Raw genomic sequence first — 16,103 nt, 5'->3', positions numbered from 1 at the left:
AGCCACCTGGGAAAACATTGCTAGTTACAGATTAAACTAGCCCAGAATTCATTTCAGCCTTTGAGGTAAAAGTGATACTTTTAAACCATTGGCATTTAAAGAACACAATCTTAACATTTTGGAGAAATATAAACCCTTGTCTGAATTTATGGAAACATATAGTTGATCTCCCTAGAAAAATACAGAAACACACTTACTTGGAATATAGTTTCAACTGGTCCTCTATGAGGTGATCTCTCAGTCCCCCATAAAATATTTCTGACTTAGAGTTTATGACAAGTATATCCCCTAAAAGAGTAACATTTTGAGGCCCATGGACCACGTGGGAGCCCAACTAGATTTGTATTATGGGTCAGCTATCTGATTGCTTTACAATTAGTAGCAAAAAGCTATGCTGACTTTTTATTTTAAAAAAAGTAACATATGCTTGTAAACATTCTAAATAGAAACACTTCAGAACAGAAATGGCATGTTTTCTGTAATTCTAATCCTCAGAGAAACCATTGTTAGCAGTATGAATATTGTCAATATATGAACGTTTGAACAGTAATCAGATTATACTGTACTTCTGTGTGGTTTTATCATTAAATAATATATATGAATAGTTTATGTAAGCATTTTACTATTATGGACATTTATTTTTAATATTATAATTGGTAATAATATGCAATAAATATTCTTGATCATATCTCTGATCATGTATGTAAATATTTATTTAGTGCAAATTTCTAAAATGTAATAAGTTAAAGAATATAAACATTATGAATTATGAAAAACATGGCAATTGCTCTCCCAAATGAAGTAAGTCAATTTATAACCCTACCAACAATCATGGGGAATTTCCTATTTTACATATTTTCAACAATAGTAGATAGTATGGCTTTAAATTTTTTTTTTCTAAGTTCATTTTGTTTTTAATTTATACACTTGTTTTACTTTCAAATATTAATTGCCTTCCTGGATTTCTTTTTTTTTTTTTCATTTTTGTAAATTTTCTAATCATCGTTTTTATTTTTATTTATTTATTTTTTAATTAAATGAGGCTTTTAGTTGTTTTCCTTCCTTTTTTTTTTTTTTTTTTTTTTTAAATTAAGGGTGCCTTACTGGTCCTGCTTCCACGAGTGGCCAGACCAGATGGAAAGGGGGAGGGGAACCTGGCAGCGTGGGGAGGGGTTATCTTCACAACATTCCATTTATACACAGAACTGAACAGACAAGCACAGTCACTATTAGAAGTTGTCAGCATGGGAAAGTGGGGGGAGGAACAGGTTGCAATTAGGAGTGTCATTAAAAAAAATACAGGCCCTCTCCAAAAATGGGATACCTGGGGTGGGAAGACTTGGTCTGTTTCAACCCAAGAGAAATCAGAAGATCAAAAACAGTTTGGGAAGGCAGAACCGTCAGGGGTGGAGCGAGATGGAAGGTCCAGGAGGTGGGGAGCTTTTGGCAACGGGGTGAAGGGATTGTCCCCCCCACACCACCACCCCCGCTGGGATCCCCCCAGCCCCCCTGGTCTGGCAGAAGGGGCACATTCCGCAACTCCCCACCTCCCCTCACAGGCAAGTCTGGGGCTGCCAGATGCTCCAGGCAGGGTCTGGAGGGGGCTCACAAAGGCTTGCCCTCCAGGGAGACGACAGCACTGCCCCCAGCTTCCCAGCCAGATTGCAGCGGCCCTTGTCCTCCTGGAGCAGTTTGCCTGTAATTCATGCTTGATCCCCGGTAAGATTCTTCTTGATGGCATCCTTGGAGCCGGCATAGATCCCTTTGCTCTTAAGAGGTGCAGACTCAGGGGCCCAGAAGATAAATGCCAGGTCCTCCTTCTTGCTCTTCTCATAGGTTGCATCACCCAGAGCTTAGCGTCAGTCTTTGCCCGGCAGCATCTTGAGGAAGGTAGTGTAGGGGTCGTCTACTGTCTGGCCCACATCACCTACCAGCATCTCCTTGCCCTCTTCCAGAATGATGTTCATGCCTTCACTCAGGCAGAGGAGCACCGCCTCCTTGCGCTTCTTCACCTCCTCTGGTGTCGAGGACTTCTGTACCTTCATGGACCTCTTGGATGACTCCATCAGAGACAGCCACACCAGAGCCATGTTTCCGGAAGCTGAAGGAGATAGTAAGGAGCGCCTGGAGAGGAGACCCCGGGGAGCTGCTGCCGGGATCCGACGGAACCCATGATTGTTCTTATTACCATGTAGAAGCTTCATAGTTTATATAGTGAACTTTACTAATTCTTTTAAGGTCTTAGGAACAGCTGGGTAGCTATTGCTACCACCAAAATAAATTCCATGTAAAAAAAAAAAAAAGGCGGGGGTGGGGGTGGGAGCGGCGAAAAACAAAGCCCTAAAAGTTCTAGAAGAAAATATGGGAGGCTATTTTTGGTAGCAGAAAATAAAACGGCTTGTAAGCATACAAAAAGATATTCACGCTCTAACTGGTTTGGTTCAGTAGCTAGAGCGTCAGCCTGAGGACTGAAGGATCCCGGGTTCGATTCCTGTCAAGGGCATGTACATTGGTTGCGGGCACATCCCCAGTAGGGGGCGTGCAGGAGGCAGCTGATCAGTGTTTCTCATTGATGTTTCTAACTCTCTATCCATCTCCCTTTCTCTCTGTAAAAAATCAATAAAAAATATAATTTTAAGAAAAGACACTCATAATAGAATTGAAAATTATTCCTGGAACAAGAAAGCATTTTGTACCTATTAGATTGGCATATCATTTGTAATGTAGTTCTGGGTTTTGTTAATATTATATTTTAATATTGTTAATTGTCAATATTGTATTTTAGTTTTATGTTATATCTGAAAGGAGATTAACCAATAGATTTCTCCTTTGTGTACTCTATTTCAAGTTTTGGTATCATAGCCATTTAAGAAAAAAAAAACAAAAAACCTGCAAAACTGAAGGATTGCTCGTGAAAAAGCTTTGAAGGCAACCAGTTGAAATGACCTTGAGGGAAAGAAAGAAAGAAAAGGAGAGTATTTCAGATCTTGCTTCCCAACAATTGCCACCAGTTTGGACTCAAATAAATTCATAAAAGTTCTCTACAGGTCTAAGTGTATATTACATGGACACAATAAACGCAAAACAAATACGAGTCCTTGTTAGCTCTTCTTTCTCAACTTCTACTTGTTGAGATTTCTCAGACCTGCAACCTTGACCCTCTGGTCTTTATACTCTCCCCAAAGGAATCTCATTCACAGTGTGGCCCACATTTCTAAATCTGGTTCAAGTCTCTCTTCTGATGTCTAAATTGATATATGCAAACGCTTATCTTTCATTTCCATTTCAAGGTTTTATAGATATTTCATATTTAACACTATGTGTGTTTTTATTACTCTTTAAAAATTACTTATTTGGGAGAGGAAGAGAGAGATAGAAACATCAATGATGAGAGAGAATCATTGATTGGCTGCTTCCTGCACACCCCACACTGCAGATTGAGCCCGCAACCTGTGCATCTTCCCCAACTGGGAATCGATGAACAGTAACCTCCTGGTTCAATATACTATGTAAAATTGAATCTAAGAAGCTATTGATTGTAAGTCACATTTATGTCCACTAAGATAAAAATAATTACTGCCGATTGAACGGCATGATGCTAAAATACTCCTGAATCTTACCCTTGTAAGATACATCTCAATTTCAGAGATGTTAAAGTAAGTTTTAAAATAATGTGATAAAAAAAAAAGACAGGAAAAAAAAAAAAGAAAGATGCTTACAACACGGTGGTTTGTCTATTTTTGTAACAATTTCCAACACCATACTCTTTATACCTTCTTTCTGACATAAATTCCAAGCTATTCCAGGTATTATGGACATTGCTTTCCTTTCCAATAAATATATGAACTTTCAGTGGCAAACAGAGGCAGATGTTCCATGAAATTTTTTATGCTCACAAACCTACCTCACCCTCTCTATCTTTTCAGCCTGACACCTGAACCAGAACATACAAAAACTCCTATTTCTGAAAACGGAGAAGGGCTGGGAAAGGAGTGCCAAGCCTTCCTCTCTCCAGTTCAGGTCTCCTCGCTGTAATTTACTTCCACCACTGTGTTCCTGCTGCTGCTCTCCAGATTTATATTCTTTCCTGCAACTTTTGATTCATTTATCCCACCACCTACTTCAAAACCCAGCTTAAATTTCCTTCTCCCATAATCTGGCTAATCCAGTTTATTCCACATACCACAGACTTTCATTTGCTACTGTATTTAAAGTTTGGCTGTATAATCTAGCTATAATTGTTCTCAAATTATTTCAAAGGGTGCTAGTTTTCTTTTTTCAGACTTTGTGGTTAGCTCCTTGAGGGACCTTATCTTAAAACTCTGCTGGGCATTTCTCATCGTGGTTAGCACTCTAAGTACATTCACTTCATACTTGCAAGGCATATTTCACTGAAGACATCCATCACCGTTGTTCATTTAGTAAATGAGATAATGCAAATGCCAATGCTTGCCAAAGGTAAACCATTACTATTAATTCCCTCGTTCATCATACGTGTACACCAGCCTCAGGGGCTAGGGAACCAGAATTGCAGCTCTTTGTTTCAGATCTCTCCATTTTGTAGCCAACCAGGAAGTTTAGATTTGCCCAGGGCCCAACACTAAGGGCCCAAGACTGCATTTACCCCCAAAATGGACCAGGTTAGCTTTGATATCTGAGAATAAAACCAAACAATTGAAACTCAAATGACAAGATACCATTTTCTCATGAATTCAGCAGAACTACCTTGTAAATTGCTGAAACCCAAATCTTTTAGCTTGCAGGAGTGTGATAACTGTTAGAACATACCTTTGCCACGTTGTAATGTGTAGTCCCTACATAGAAAAAAAAAAATGGATGTTTTTTATTTTATTTGTTTAGGGGTTCAGTGCATGAATTCGTGCACCTTGAAAGGAACTGTAGGCCAGGAGGCTGTGGTGGGCACAGGGGTGGATCTTGGCCCATCCTCCACATCCCTGCCCGCCCCTCCCACTGTGGGCCCCCCTTCTCCACCCCCAGCCCTTGTCTGCCCCTCAGCCCCACTCCTGCCACTGTCAGCAGGTGCAAGCTAGGGCTAGCCTTCAGGGGCGATCAGGGCAGGCAGTTGTTGCTCGAACCCCCTGATGGCGCAGAGCCACCAGGACAGGCACCAAGCACTGGCAGTAGATATGAGCACCAGTGGGACTGCGGCAGGCATGTGGGAGCAAAGAATTTTCAGTAACCACCAGAGGCTCACCCAGATGACAGCAACCGGTGCCCTGCCTTGATCTGGTGCCCTTCTCAGCTGCTCCACCATCCCACCATGGCTGACGCCTGCCATGTTCCGTGCAAGACCCCTGGTTGTCAGCACATGTCGTAGCGACCAGTTGTTGGGTTGTTCTGTAGTTTGCATATTAGGGATATATATATATATATATATATATATATATATATATATATATATATATATATAATGTTAAATGTATTACTTAAATTTTTAAATTTTAAGATTGTCTTAGTTTCAGACAGAAAAACAACAGGGCAAAAGCTTACATGCCCTTTTCAAAACCATGAGCATTAGCATTTTCCAGAGGGCATTTGGGGTTGACAAGTGCTGCCACCACACCTTTAAGATCACTTTACAGCTGTGGGAAAGCTTGCGGAGCTGTTTTTCTTGACCCTGCCATTTCCAAAAGGCTATATGGCTGCAGGGAACGGGCACAGCCCTGCTCTTTATCTCTCTCTCTCTCCTCCTCCTCACCCTTTCAAAGGCAAATCCGCCCGGTGAGAATTTGGAAACCAGGCTGAAGGCAAGGGAGGGCGAGGGGGGAGGGGTTCTTCAGGACGATAGGGGAAGAGCACTCAGGGAGGCATTTTCCACTCCCCAGAGCCTTCAGGTTCTGCGTCTGAAGTTGGAAGTGTGGGGGCGGCCCCGTACATTTTTCAACTTGGTCTCCAGTTACGAGTCCGCACTGCAGGGGCTGAGAGCCCCGCGCGAGGCCATCAACCTGAGCTCCCGGCTGGGAGGACGCGAAAGCCAGGCCCCGGGCACCCGTTGTCATGAGAACCCGAGCGCCGGTCTCCCCGGCGACCCCGTCCCTGGGGAGAGGGCGGGGCTGAGGGCCGGACGGACCAATCAGGAGGAGGGAAGCGCAGGGTGAGGAACCCGCGGTCCTCTCGGAGCCCCGGGAAGCGGTTGAGTGACAGGAACGGGGGCGGGGCCGGCCCGGCCGGGCCGCCTGAGGTGGAGCGGGAGTTGGGCGACTGCCTCTCGCGGCCGCGGCGCGGCGAGGGTGACACACGGCGATCGCGGGCCCTGGAGACGGCCGCGCCGGCGAGCAGCAGCAGCACGCCTGGGCTCCCGGGTCCGCCTCGGCCGCGCTGCAGGCATCGAGCCGCCCTGCGCCTGACGGGTGGGTGGGCACAGCCCTCGGAGGCGCACCGGGCACCGGAGGGCGAGAGGCTGCGCGGCCGGCCGGGATCGCCGCCGCCGCCGCCGGAGGGGCGTTTCCGAGGCGTGGAGGCGGAGGAGGAGATGCTGCTCCCCTTCGCCCCGTCCCCAGGCTCCGTCTCCAGCGCCGTCGGCCCACGCCCGCGCCCGCTCCGGGGAGAAGAGGCGGCGGCTCTCGGCGCCCGCGGGCGGCCCGCCCCGACGCCGCGTCCCCGCCGCGCGCCCCAGTAGCCGGACCGGGGCTCCCACGGACCAGCCGGTAAGGACCGGGGCCCCGGGCCTGGGATCGGGGCTGGATGCGCGGGCGTGCACCGCTCGCCCCCTTTCCCTTCTCTCTGCTTTGGCCCCGGCCCCGAAAACCACCTCCTCCGCTGCCCTGCCCGGTGGAAGGAACTTTTCTCTCTGGCTTTCGTGGTGCGGTGTCTCTGTAGGAGCGGGGTCGGGAGAGGGAAAGGGGAGGGGATGGAATTTCATTTGGAATCAGGTAAATCCACCTCTTGCGCGGCGGGGAGACGGGTTCTTGGGGGAATGGAGCCCCCCCCCGGGGCGAGTGAGAGGTTGCGGGGTGATCGGGGTGACATGGTCCCATCAGGGCCAGGCTGGTGCAGCGCTGCTCAGGGAAGGGCTCCCGGGGTCTGTTTCTAATTTCTGCCAATGACTGTGGACACGGTGCGGCCGGAGCCGCCCAGAAGAATGTGTGTGTGTGTGTGTGTGTGTGTGTGTGTGTGTGTGTGTGTGTGTGTGTGTGTGTGTGAAGGCTGGGGAGAGGGGGTGGGGAGGTGGGAGTGAAGGCGGGGTGGGGACGGGGGCCGTGGGGGCCGAGGGAGAGACACCGCCCCGCGCAAGCTCTTCTCCTTCTTCTTCTTGGTGCGCGGGGTACCCCCTCCCCCTCCGCCGATTACAGGATCCTGCAGGACGGAGAGCTGGAAAGCTAAAGTTTGGTGAAGTCGAGCAAGTTCTTGGGAAGTTTCATTTCCTGCTGTTGTGGATCTTTTGGAGGAGGGGACATGGGGGAAATATGACCACGAAAATAGACTTACAGCAAGCAATACGGGTTTCATCGGCCTTGCACAGAGGCGATGGGCACCCCCCCCCCCCCACACACACACACACACTCACCACACGTCCGGCTAATCTCTAAGGCAGCCTTGTGTCATTTTCGTCTAATTGCATCTTTGAAACAACAAACGCGGTGACTTCATAGGGAGCTGCCAGAGAGGGAGCTGAGTTTACCTCTCAGAAAATGGGGCAATCGGGTTTGTTTTCAAGGCGGGGACCTCAACAAAATGTGGGACACCTGAGCTGTCGGTTGGACGGGGCGCAGGCAACTCATTAGCAAGATTTTGAAATTTACATCTGCAGAGTTTACTAAAGGATGGGGGGAGAGGGGGAGAGGAGGATACAAGTCGCTGTATTATGAAACAAGCGTTGGTATTTTCTCAAATTCTTTATGACCAGGTTCCCAGGGCCCAGGTGAACACTTGCTTCATGCTCATTGGTCGCCTGTGGTAGGGCTAGGATACAAAGTATTTCTCATTTCCATGTCATTAGCGTTTGAAAATTAAATGCATGCATATACTGACTCCGTAAATTCATACAAGAGCAAGTTGATTGTTTTATCATGCAATCCTAAATTTATTATACTTTTTCATAACACTGTGTTCCAACTTTGTTGTAGAGGCTTTGTGGGAGTATGTGTGGGGGTAGGGCAGGATGGAATTAAAAATAGAAAGGTAGCTAGGGTTAGTTATTAAGAAAAAGAGACTAATTCATAGTGTTCTTCACTTTTACAATTGGAGAATTATGACTTCCTTTACCATTATGTAGGACTGTCTTTTGCATTTACATTTGTCCCACCAAAATTTTTACTTTAATGTAAAGCCTACTTATTTTTTGGAGGGTGACTACCACCCTAAAGAATTCTTATAAATAGCTTTTCATGTCACAAGTAACACACAATATACACAAACCATTGAAACCAGTGTCAATTTAAAGGATAGATGTCTTTTTTTGTTTGTTTGGTTTTAAAAATATATATATATATTATTTATTTATTTTTTTTACAGAGAGGAAGGGAGAGAGATAGTTAGAAACATCGATTTGAGAGGATCATTGATCATCTGCCTCCTGTACACCCCCTACTGGGAACGTGCCTGCAACCAAATTAAAAAAAATTAATGCCCTTGATCGGAATCGAACCCGGGACCCTTCAGTCCACAGGCTGACGCTCTATCCACTGAGCCAAACCGGTTTTGGCTGTTTGGGTTTTTTAATTTATTATTATTTGGTTACTCCTCATCCGAGGATATTTTCCCATTGATTTTTATTATTTTATTTTATTATTATTATTTTTAAATAAACTTTTATTGTCCATATTATTACAAAAGTTTCTCTTTTTTCCCCTCCACCAGGTTCCCACCCTCTGCCCTTTCCCCACCCGCCCTTGTCCTCATCCTTAGGTGCACAGTTTATGTTCATTCTCTTCCCGCACCCCCCCCCCCTCCTCTTTTCCCTGAGAATCATCAGTCTACTCCCCTTCCATACCTCTGATTCTATTATATTCAACAGTTAATATTGTTCATCAGGTTTTTTAATTCCCTTGTTATTTTTTATTTTTATTTTTTATTGGCTTCCAAAGGGGAGTTTAAGGTCAAAAGGAGTTTCGGGTGTGCCCAGATCCTATTCATCAAAATCTGGGTAAGCTCCTTATTTTTTGGTACAAGATCTAGCATATCGAGACCTATTTGTTTCTCATTCCACGCACATGGATTAAGAAATCAGTACTGATAAGAAGATTCTGCCAGTGCCCTCGGTCTCAGCTGATAAGAATTAAAAGAATGTCCATGTGCCTTCTCAGGCAGCTCTCTACATCTCACCCTTTTTTACTAATTAAAATAAAATTTAAACATCAATAATAGGACTCTAAAATTAAAAACAATTGCAAACAATGCCAATGCAAAAACTAAACCACATACATGTTATTTTCAAAACTTGAATGTCAAGAGCAAAACTCTGGCTATTAAATAATAACAACAATGCAATGCAAAACAACAAAATGAGAAATCAGAATTATGGACATATTTTTAGCTACTAAATGAGTCTCTTGTTGCTGGTGCAGATTTACTCAGAGTCCTTGGACTTGCTGCACAAGACTTTGCAGAAGACTGGAAGCTAACAGATGCTAGCATGAGCAGGAACATGATTAAAGAAGTAGCTTCCATTTCAGTCTTTAATTTCTTCAGATGACTCCATCTTGGCACCTCAGTCCCTTGTTATTTTATTATTTTTAAATATATTTTTTTATTGATTTTTACAGAGAGGAAGGGAGAGGTATAGAGAGAAACATCTATGAGAAACACCCACCAAGTGCCTTCTGCACGCCCCCTACTGGGGATGGAGCCTGCAACCGAGATCAGAATCAACCGAGACCCTTCAATCCGCGTGCAGAAGCTCTATCCACAGAGCCAAACCAGTTAGGGCTCTATTGATTTTTAGAGAGTGGAAGGGAGAGGGTGAGATAGAGAGAAACATCCATTGAGAGGGACACATGGATTGGTTGCCTCCTGCACACGGCTTGGCCAGGGCCGAGGAACCTGTAACGGAAGTAGGTGCCCTGGACCGGAATGGAGCCTGGGACCATTCAGTCCCAGGGCCAACACTCTATCCACTGGACCAGACTGGGGCAAGGATAGATACCTATACTATCTTGAGAGGAGTCAAAAGTTGTAAATACCTTACATTATCTTTTTCTGTAGATATCCTCATAAATTCAGGATGTGAATTTGAGAATTGTTAATCAGTTTTTAGGTAGAAGATAGGTGTCAATATTTAAATGAATGGAATTTATGTGTTCTTTATTTATTATTAAAAAAAGAGGTCAACCTTAGCTGGCTTGGCTCAATGGATAGAGTGTCGGCCTGCCGACTGAAGGGTACTAGGTTTGATTCTGGTCAAGGGCACATGCCCAGGTTGCGGGCTCCATTCCCAGTGCGCAGGGGAGGGAGTGTGTGTGTGCAGGAGGCAGTTGATCATTGATTCTCTCTCATCATTGATGTTTCTATCTCTCCTCCCTTCCTCTCTGAAATCAATAAAAATATATTAAAAAAAAAAAAAAGAAAAACAGGTAAAATCATTGCCTTTTTTCACTTTTAATAGATTGAGGATTAGTGGAAGAGCATTGTAGCTTCTCCTATATCAGTTGTGTATATATTTTTCTAGCTCATCTTATTACCAGCTCCAAACATACTGGAGAAAAGGACTATTGGCCCCCTGGCTGGTGTGTTCAGTGGTTAGAGTGTCGGCCTGCACACTACTCACAGGTTCCCAGTCAAGGGCATGTACCTGGGTTGTAGGTCCAATCCTCAGCCCCCATCAGGGCGAGTTCAGGAGGCAACGAATTAACATCTCTCATCTAACATTGTTTCTCTATCTCTATTTCTGTCTCTGTCTCTCTCTTTCTCTCTCAAAAGTCAATGGAAAAAAGTATCCTCTAATGATAACAACAAAGACTATTGGGGATAAGCTGCCACTGCTTCTTATGCTTTTTTGACAGTTTGTAACTTTTATTTCTTATTATATTTTCATTGATTTTAGAGAGGCAGGGAGAGGGAAAGGGAGATAGAAACATTAATGATGAGAGAGGATCATTGATAGGCTGCCTTCTGCATGCCTCCTACTGGGGATTGAGCCCGCAACCCACTTATGTGCCCTTGATTGGAATCGAACTTGGGACCCTTCAGTCCGCAAGCTGACACTCTGTCCACTAAACCAAACTGGCTAGGGCAAGTTTACAATTTTTAAATAAACTACAAAACACTTTTTTGTGGTGTAATTATATTGTAATTAATACCATTTGAAATTGAAAAGAAACACTACCATACTCCAAGTCAGTGCATTTAGGAGTTATTCCTGTCAACATATTCTTACTTTGGCATGTACTTTGTGCTATTCATTAGAATAGTGCATTGATGGAATTCTGTCTGGCCTCTGATATAACCAAGTGTGACTCATTTGTGTTAATGTCATTTTACAAGGTAGAGGCCCGAAAAAGGACAGAAGATATTGGGTCTCAGGAAAGCATGAGTGCTGATGGGAAAGGTGGCGGTTCCTTGCTCTGGATTTCCCAATTTTTCTCTGAGAACCTTTCTCTTTTAATTTGAAATTTAAGTTAGCTTTTAATGAGCAAATTAACATAGGACTTTAAATGGCCTAAGTTAAAGTTTCATACTCATTGTAAGAAATGAGTGAGTATATCTACAAGCAAAGAAATATCTTTGGCTGCATACTACATCTATGCCTAATAAATAATTTTCTATTTTATTTCTAGTAAAGTGCCTGCATGTTAGAATCACCTGAGTAGCTTTGAATTATCTTTATGCCTAAGATTCAACCCAGACCAATTAAGTCAGAATCTTGGGGGAGAGGGGATAGGGGTGCAGGGAGTGACACCCATGCATCCATATTTTTGGAAGTTCCCTAAGAATTTAAGCATGGAGCCAACTTGCAAACCAATATTCTAGTCCTCCCTAGAAGGTCAGTATTAGAAAACTTGATTCCCACCAATGCAGCAACATTTTTATATTGAATTATAGTTCTTTCTTCTATATAAATCACAAGTATTTCTTTAGAAGTAAACAATGTCTCAGAAGCATTGATGTACATGCCCATCTATAGGACTTTTTACTGTTGGAATCAGAATTTAAGATGCAGATATTTCCCTCTAGTTTCTTAGAGCTGCACTTTCCAGTGTAGTAGTTTCAGCCACAAGTGGACAAATTTAAATTAACTAGATAACAATTTATAATAGTTCCTTATTCCTGCTAGCCGTATTTAAAAAAAAAATTATAATATATTTTTATTGACTTCAGAGAGGAAGGGAGAGGGATAGAGAGATAGAAATATCAATGATGAAAGAGAATCATGGATCGGCTGCCTCCTGCATGCCCCACACTGGGAATGGAGCATGCAACCCAGACTTATGCCCTGACCAGGAATTGAATCATGACCTTCTGGTTCATAGGTCAACACTCAACCACTGAGCAACACCAGCTGTATTTTATTTTATTTTTTATTTTAAAAAATATATATTTTATTGATTATTTACAGAGAGGAAGGGAGAGAGATAGAGAGCCAGAAACGTCGATGAGAGAGAAACATCGACTAGCCGCCTCCTGCACACCCCCCACCAGGGATGTGCCCGCAACCAATGCACATGCCCTTGACCGGAATCAAACCCAGGACCCTTCAGCCCGCAGATCGACACTCTACCACTGAGCCAAACCAGTTTCGGCATCACCAGTTGTATTTTAAATGCTCAATAGCCACCTGTGGCTAGTTGCTACTATATTGGATATCATGATAGAAAATTATTTATTGCCTGTAGATTTTAAAATTTGTATTCTAATTTCTCATCATTCACATATAAATTTATAATTTAAAATTATGTATTTTTGATAGTTGTTTTTTAAGTAAGGGAAAATACAACATTTTTCAATGTCCACATTACCTCTTTCTTCAGGGTGTTGTACCTAGTTGTAAGGTTTTCTTTTTTAAAAACTTTACTGAGAGGAGAAACTTTAGTGTCTTTGTGGTTTATTATTTATATCAGTATGCTCTGAATCTAACCAAGAGTTTAAAATTGCCCTCGTGTATGCTGTCAGTTTCCGGTCTAGAAATAGAGAAGGTCATCATTTCAACTCAAGTGTTGGAAATTTGATTCAAGGTTGTTGTTTTTTATCTGGTGAAGGTTCTTTTGACTTTTATAAATGGAGACTCTTAGTTCATCTGATATGATCAGTTTTTCAACACAAAGTCATCTTATTAGTTTTAACATGAACGTGCAGATGCACAAGAGACTTTATTTTTTTCCCATATGGGAAAGCATCCCCTTCAACACGAATGAGTTTCTAAATGGTTGGAAACTAGTACTATGTTTTGAATTTCAATGGTGTTAATTACTGATGCACAGTTTAGAAGAAATGGTACTGTGTAGTTTATCTCACCTGCAACTCCTCCTTAAACATGTAAAAAAATAAATAAAATCAAAGTTTTCTCTATTGATTTAGTGTGTTCTGAGTAGAAATGGAAACCAGTTGTCTTAAGTAAAAGTATTCTTTCTTTAGTTTTTCCCTTACATAAACATTCTTTCTTACCTACTCACATAAGACAGATTTGCATCCAGAATGTTGTGGTTTTGTTTTGTTTTTTTTGTTTGTTTTTGTTTTTTGTTTTGTTTTTTAAAGGATGCCTGATGGAATGGTTTGTATACAATATCACTGTCATGTATTAATGCTTTTCCACTTGGTTCTAATGTAGTCCATGGAACAAAAATTAAATATTCTTGTTGAATAACCTAAGTTAAGGTTGATTGTATAACCTGAGAATGTGGTGAAAATATTCAAAATTGGTGGTTTTTTGAAGAAAGATATAATCTGGAAAAATTTTTTAAAAGAAATTTTGTTTTTCTTAGCACCGCTTAAATATTAGTTAAACACGTTTTCTAGAAAAATATAATTTTTAAAATAAACATTTAAACTATTAAGGGATGATTAATTGTTTTAGGTCTTAGTCTAGTCAAATATCTCTTCTGGAAAATATAATATAATTCAGTTTTTGAAGTGAAAAGAAATAATTAGTGTTTTGGTACCGGAATTTCTCTTAAGGTTAGGTTCTGAATAATAGATTTATTTCCTCTTTATCTTTCATTTTCTTGATTTATGCTGAGATGTAGTTACACTGTATTTTTTGAACATAATGTTGATTAATTCCATTCTTTACACAATCTGTTTTAATTTTATTCTGATGATAGCTTCTTATGCCTAGTTTAAGGAATGAGTTTGAGACAATGATTTAAATGTAACACATCTCAATTTTCTATGTGCTATGTGAAAATTTACCAAAGCTAAAATGTATCCTTGTAGCTGCTCTTGAAAGTTGGAATAGATGTTTTGTTAAAAACAAACGAACAAAAAAACACCCAAAACCTAATAATTAAAAAAATAATAGAGACTTTAGACCAGGAATATTCAATTATCAAATCAACACTAGATAAAACTGTATCGTAGATATATACCATTTGGTTGAGTTCAGCCTAAACTTTGAAATTCTGGCACTGCTTTGAGGTGTTTGGAAATGAATAAAAAATAGGATATAGTACCTAGCAATACTGTTACTTCACTTATCCTCCAATGTTTATAGTTTTATCATTCTTTTTTTTTTTTTTTATAGTTTTATCATTCTTATCATTACAATAAAAAATCTAGAATATATTGTTTTCTAACATTAAACTTAATGGGGATTTCCTTCAACTCTTTTTTTTTTTTTTTTTTTTTAAATAAATCTTTATTGCTCAGATTATTACAATTGTTTCTCCTTTTTCCCCGGTTCCCGCCCCACACTCTGCCCTTACCGCCCCCCCATTGTCCTCATCCAGAGGTGTACGATTTTAACCCAGTCTCTTCCTGCACCCCCCACACCTCTTTCCTCCTGATAATTATCAATCCACTCCCTGTCTTTGCCCCTGATTCTATTATATTCACTAGTTTATTCTGTTCCTCAGATTTTTAATTCACTTGATTTTTAGATTCACTTGTTGATATATATGTATTTGTTGATCATAATTTTTATCTTTTTTCTTCTTCTTCCTCGTCTTAAAGAATACCTTTCAGTATTTCATATAATATTGGTTTGGTGGTGATGAACTCCTTAAGCTTTTTCTTATCTGTGAAGCTCTTTATCAGCCCTTCAATTCTGAATAATAACTTTGCTGGATACAGTAATCTTGGTTGTAGGTTTTCGCTATTCATCACTTTGAATATTTCTTGCCACTCCCTTCTTGCCTGCATAGTTTCTGTTGAGAAATCAGCTGATAGTCATATGGGTGCTCCCTTATAGGTAACCAACTACTTTTCTCTTGCTGCTTGTAAGATTCTCTCTTTGTCTTTTGCCCTTGGCATTTTAATTATGATGTGTCTTGGTGTGGTCCTTTTTGGATTCCTCTTGTTTGGGGTTCTGTGCACTTCCTGTCCTTGTAAGTCTATTTCTTTCACCAAGTGGGGGAAGTTTTCTGACATTATTTTTTTAAATTGGTTTTCAGTGTCTTGCTTTCTCTCTCTTCTTCTGGCACCCCCATAATTCTGATGTTGGTATACTTGAAGTGCCAGAGGCTCCTTATACTATCTTGAACTTCCTGGATTCTTTCTTCTTGCTTCTCCAGAGGAGTGTCCTTTGGCTCTTTGTATTCCAAATCTTGGACTTGATTCATATGTTCCTCCATTCTGCTGTTGGATCTCTGTATAATATCATTAAATTTATCGGCCTTTTCTAGGAAATTCTTGAAAAACCTTATACCCATGGTTTTGAACTCTATATCCAGTCTTTTATTCTCCTCCATCTCTTTTGTTTGAGATCTATTTCCTTGTCTCGGCATTTTCACTGCTTCCCAGAGTTGGTAGGATCGCTTTGTGTGTTTGGTGTCCTAAATGGCCCAGTGGGTCAGCCTCCTTACGTGAGGTAGACACTCCTGGTGCTCCCCTTTGTGGACTGCGTGAACAGCCTTGTTGTAGTTAAGACTTGATTGTTGTTGGTATCACTGGGAGGAATTGACCACCAGGTCCATTGTATGTGAGTATCAGCTGTATCTACTCCAGGATACCTTCTGTATTGGAGACATTCTTATAGGATCAGACTTGCATAA

At 41.7% G+C, this 16,103-nt stretch overlaps 1 protein-coding gene and 1 pseudogene across 12 annotated transcripts in view; one reads left to right on the top strand and one right to left on the bottom strand.

The window, feature by feature from the left end:
* Nucleotides 1–1,605: 1,605 nt before the first annotated feature.
* Nucleotides 1,606–5,299, bottom strand: LOC311621118 (cofilin-1-like; annotated as a pseudogene). Its single transcript has 3 exons — nt 5,216–5,299; nt 4,789–4,814; nt 1,606–2,149 (listed from the first exon to the last, which is right to left on the bottom strand). The product of its transcript is annotated as a cofilin-1-like (transcript).
* An 882-nt stretch (nt 5,300–6,181) lies between these two features.
* Nucleotides 6,182–16,103, top strand: part of PTPN13 (protein tyrosine phosphatase non-receptor type 13) — a 175,001-nt gene continuing 165,079 nt past the window's right edge. For 8 of the 11 annotated variants that reach the window (XM_084881588.1, XM_084881587.1, XM_084881583.1 and 5 more), the window contains exon 1: nt 6,182–6,668. The gene's annotated coding sequence lies outside the window, so the exon portion shown is untranslated. The remainder of the gene's footprint in view (nt 6,669–16,103) is intronic. The other 3 variants (XM_084881582.1, XM_084881590.1, XM_084881589.1) reach the window with 1 other exon arrangement.

Source organism: Pipistrellus hanaki, assembly GCF_964339955.1.
Source record: "Pipistrellus hanaki genome assembly, chromosome: 1".
NCBI lineage: Eukaryota > Metazoa > Chordata > Mammalia > Chiroptera > Vespertilionidae > Pipistrellus > Pipistrellus hanaki.
The sequence above is the reverse complement of the archived record's forward strand: the minus strand, read 5'-3'. Positions and strand labels throughout refer to the sequence as shown.